Here is a 4,991-nt window from a genome sequence, read left to right as displayed (position 1 = left end):
CTTCTTCATGGTGAGGGTGCCAGAGCCTGGCCCAGGCTGCCCAGGGAGGTTGTGGAGTCTCCTTCTCTGCAGACATTCAAACCCGCCTGGACACCTTCCTGTGTAACCTCATCTGGGTGTTCCTGCTCCATGGGGGGATTGCACTGGATGAGCTTTCCAGGGCCCTTCAACCCCTGACATCCTGGGATTCTGTGATGTTGGTGCTATCAAAGATTCATATCATTTTAAGGACTTTGACAATAGCACTTTAATATTTATAAAGCTACATCTTCAACATTATTTAACAATGTGTATCTGCTGTGGATTTACATGATATATAGGAAGTTATAGTGCTTAATGAACTGTCAGGTCTCGTAATACCTAGACAGCTTTTAGTGGTTGGCTGTTCTGCCTAAGTCTCTCTTTTTCCTACAATACTCCGAAGCACAACAGCGTGAAGACATAATGCAGGGTGCCACCAGGTCAATGCTGAGCTATTTCCAGTATGTTCTCATCTTAATCCTTTGCCCTCTGTTACATATTTTCATTGTGAATATTTTATGACCAAAGCCTGCAAGATTTAAGCTCCTTACCCTTTTCTGTAACAATTAAGCTTCGCCTTTGCTGTGCTGCCTATCTCAGAGACGCTAATTCAGAACAGATATTTTTTGCCAAAGTCTCTCAAGATGAAGCCCAACAGATGCAGCAGTGATTTATTTTTCCTTTTTTTAAAGAATGAAATATTTTCTTCTTTTTTTTTTTTTTAGTGAATCTCAAAAAGCAAAAAAACAGAAAAAAAAAAACAACTAACATTTCCAGCTAATAATGGTATACAAAAACAAAATAAAAAAAGTAAATTCAAGGTTTCTGCAGTCACTGCTCTGGAGTTAAAATTATACTGTAGGCCAAGCTGACAGCACACAGGAAATTCAATGTGCAACAGCAGAAAATCTGCACAACAGATGAGGTCTTCTACCTTCAAGCCAAAAAGAGGTTAAATTAGAAATAAAGGAAAACTTTATTTTCCTCATGATGGAATCATTTATTTATGGAATTGAGAAAACAGGTTGGGGTTTCAGCTTCACACGTGATACACAGAGGTTTCTATTGCATTTACATCCCTTGCTTGCAGGACATATGTTTAGGTGCAAGCTGGAGATGTTGCATTACCATGGCCCCTGTGGTGATTCCCTGTTGCACATGAGCTTGCATCCTTTTACACTTTGTGAAATTTGTAGAATTCTTGGATCTTTTTAGACTTCATAGCCCTGGAAAAAAGGTTATTAGAGCAAAACACAGTGATAAGGATTTATAGAGAGTCAGTGCTATACTTCCTTTTTTCTACCATTAAAGGCCAAATAGGCATATGCAGCTCATAAGATCTAACACTGCCATATAGGGGAATTTAAATAATTATACAGGGATGGTCTAACTTCATTTCCCATTGGACTAGTGTCTAAATTTGCAGTAATTTCCAAAAAAACATGGTATTAATACATATGGAATTGCAAGACCTGACTATGGGCTAGTTGATTGTCCCAGGGGAACTTAAGGAGCATTTGACTGATAAGAATCTGCCAAAAGGGGTTCATGGTTTCATTAATATATAGACAAGTACCTACCTGTTCCAAGCACGAACATGCACACACACAGCCACATACACACCCCCTCTTCAGAACCAAAGCCCCACTATACTGGATGCTTTGAAGACAGAGTGATTTCACCTATTTGTAACATTTTTGAGAGATATTGCCTGATAACAGAGAGTTAAACCCTGCACTTCTCAAGCTTAACGCACAGCTTCACTGGCAATGAATAGACAAAATGATTTTGTGAAAACAGTTTAGGAGAAGATTTGTATTAAGCAATTCTGGGCATGTTCAAGTAGTTTACTACTTGCAACATCAATTACAATGAAATGATCATATATTGAAAAGCTTGGAAAAGTTTCCACATTTAAAGTATTTTGCAGAATTATTGTACGGACAGACAATATTTAGTTTTCGTCTTCCAGGAGACTGCAAGAGGCTTCATTTATCCTAACTAAAAATGCCAAGATTTGAGCCTTAGATCTAGGCTTCTTTTCTAACCACTGGGAAAGACTTATATTACTAAATCTTACCTTGAAAGGAAATGAATTGTGCCCTGAAAGTGTCCATTTCTCTCCACATTTTCATGACAATCCAAGCTAAGACACATACAAATATGTTACAGACAAGAAGAATTTTATGCGATGGATCACACCGCACAGATCAGAAAATAAGTTACTACAGCAACACTCGCCCAATTCATCTCTTTGTACTACTATACCAATAAATATTTACTACTCCAATTACTATTAATATTTTTTCTTTTGCTCTTAAATTATGTATTATTGTATTATTAATTACAATTTGTATTGCTGTTGATATTGTTAATGCTAATTATTAATATTTATTAACTCAATAAATATTTACTATTTAAGTAACACAAAATATTTTTGTGGGAACAGACCCTAGATCTTCTAAGTTTCTTATCTCCTAAAGTTTCTTGCTCCATAACTTCTGGAGTTATGGCCCAGCAAAATTTTTTGCTAGCTATTTTACAGTATTCTGAGATCATAGATTAATTGCCCTGTCTCAGAACTATCCACAGCAGGAGTCACAACTTTGGTAGGGGGCCCAATGCATAAGATGGAGGGATGATGAAACCAAAATTGTAGTCTGTTTGACAGTGTTGGAATCTGTCGTTCCAAACAGGAAAGCCAGGTTGCATAAGCTTCACAAAGATAAAAGGAAAAAGAAGAAATTAATTTCGTCCAGTTATAACCCATAGAAACAACTTTTGGAAAAAGCATGATACTGATGGCAGACGATAAGCTCTGTGATGTGAACATCAACCAATGTGAGGATGATTTTAAATAGATTAATACAATAATTTGACTGGCAGCAGAATATAAGGCAAACTAGTTCAGATAAAGTGTTATATACTGATCAACATGGCACAATAATAGGTCATACATCCTTAATTCCAATGTTTGAGAGTCACTAAATTTATACTAAATATTCAAGAACCTACTATTGTACCTGGCCATCTGCAGTATTATAAACACTAACTCCCCTCGTTTTGCTGAAACAAATTAAAAGAGATTAGAGTAATTGGAAAGACATTTTTTATAACTTGAATTCTGGCACACTGAATGTTATCAAGATAAATGCTCTGTTCAGATTTAGTTCTCACTGTTCCATCCAGATTGCCTTGAGCAGAGAGAAAACATTACAAGATATCCAAGTGGTAATTGGCAAATTTATCTGGAGTTTAAAGGAGAAATCAACCCCCAGTCCTTCCACCCTTACTCTTCTCAGTCCTCCCACAAATATCAAAGTGCAAATGAACATGAATCAATGCTGCCTGGGTGGGAGTGCTACAGCAAAGTGCCAAGTTACATTGATTCTTTATGGGGTTAAGTAAAGTTGAGGGAGTTCAACATCTTTTGGTATTAACACCTCCAAATGTTTAACAAAGACTTTTATTTCCAGTCAATATCTCCAATGTATCTATTTTCAGATCCATTCTCTTGATTTGTGCAAAGAATTGCTACAATTAAGTATACAAATTGAGGAACTGCAGACAAAGAAAAGCCAGTTTCAAGATCTCAGTTTTATTTATACTTACCATTAAGATTGACTCTTCTTAAAGATGGAGAAACAACAAGATTAAAGAAATACACACTATTTAAAGAAAAATCTAGAGTTCACGTGGTGCTTGCAAGAAGTAAGGATGTTGTTAATGCTTGGAATTTAGTACATAATTTAAGACTTACCTTGGAAAATAATAATAGGGTTTGTTTCCTCTTCTCTGTATCTGAAAGGACTTAACAAGTCTGGAGTATTTCTGCAGGGGAAAAATGAAGCTGGGGGTTTTCAAGCAGAAAGAAAACCTTGAACAGGGACAGTCTTATGTATCTTCAGCTGCAGATCCTCTCCTGAGAAAGTTTCTGTTAGCAGAGGCACCCACTACCATTAATCAGCACATGGTGATTATCTCTGAATCAAAACTCCTCCTTTTGGTTTTACTGATAGAAAGCTTAACCATTGCTCCAAACAATGGCTGAGAAATCAACTCTAAATGTGACCACAAGGACAAGAGTCAGCTGTCAGCATTCTTCACAAATTCTGCAAGATAAAAACCACCAAAGTTCCATTAAGATTACAGGGGGAAAAAGTAAACAATTATTCTGGAAATTTTCATGACCATTGACATTCCCATTAAGGGTTAGGGTGGGCATGAAGAGAAGGATGTCTTGGATGGATTCATTAGACTATTGATATCTAGGACTATAGAGATTCTGCTTAAGAAAAACGATGCCTGAGACCACCTGGCTGGCTACTGTTCTTTCTAGTGACTATCAGGAAAAGGGAACCTCAAAAGAAGAAAGAGGTCCAAAAGTAAACCTCAGAAATCTAGAAAACTTCATCAAGCAGTTTTTGAGGGCATGCACTGTAGATATAAGCTGACAAATTCGTTCCACAAGAAGCAGTCCAATAGAGCTGTCCATCAATGCTGTCCCTTCAGTCATGCTTCAAATTACTCCAGACACTAATGTGATTTTCTCTACCTGCACAAAAACTGGAAGGCTTATGAGTAGTGGAGTAAGGTCTTTCTGTTGGTACAAGCACAGGAGACCTGGTTGAAGAGACCATTTTCTTTTGTTTGGGGACTGCTGGAAAGAAACTTGGCTGTAATGTCTCTGATTAATATTATATAAAACCTGATCATTTTTGAAATAAGGGTGCATATTAAGATATCCAGTTCTGGACACACAGAAAGCTATAAATATGGAGGTAATTCTGGATATACAGCAAGAAGTAGTTTTCTTAAAGTGAACCCTACCACCGTGTTTCTTTCACTGGCCCTGCATCCATAACTTCTCTGGTTAGCAGTAAGGAAACATTATATGGGCTTGGAAAACATCATGAAGAGGACCAGCTGCTTAGTTGCTAGCATTCTGTCCTGAAGGCACCGAAATGATG

General features: G+C 37.2%; 1 long non-coding RNA gene across 1 annotated transcript; it reads right to left on the bottom strand.

Annotated features, from left to right (window-relative positions):
- Positions 1 to 908: 908 nt before the first annotated feature.
- Positions 909 to 4,050, bottom strand: LOC110361617 (uncharacterized). Its single transcript, XR_002418337.2, has 3 exons — positions 3,782 to 4,050; positions 2,102 to 2,167; positions 909 to 1,247 (listed from the first exon to the last, which is right to left on the bottom strand). It is a non-coding gene; the product is annotated as an uncharacterized LOC110361617 (long non-coding RNA).
- Positions 4,051 to 4,991: the final 941 nt, after the last annotated feature.

Source organism: Columba livia, chromosome 4, assembly GCF_036013475.1.
Source record: "Columba livia isolate bColLiv1 breed racing homer chromosome 4, bColLiv1.pat.W.v2, whole genome shotgun sequence".
NCBI lineage: Eukaryota > Metazoa > Chordata > Aves > Columbiformes > Columbidae > Columba > Columba livia.
The sequence above is the reverse complement of the archived record's forward strand: the minus strand, read 5'-3'. Positions and strand labels throughout refer to the sequence as shown.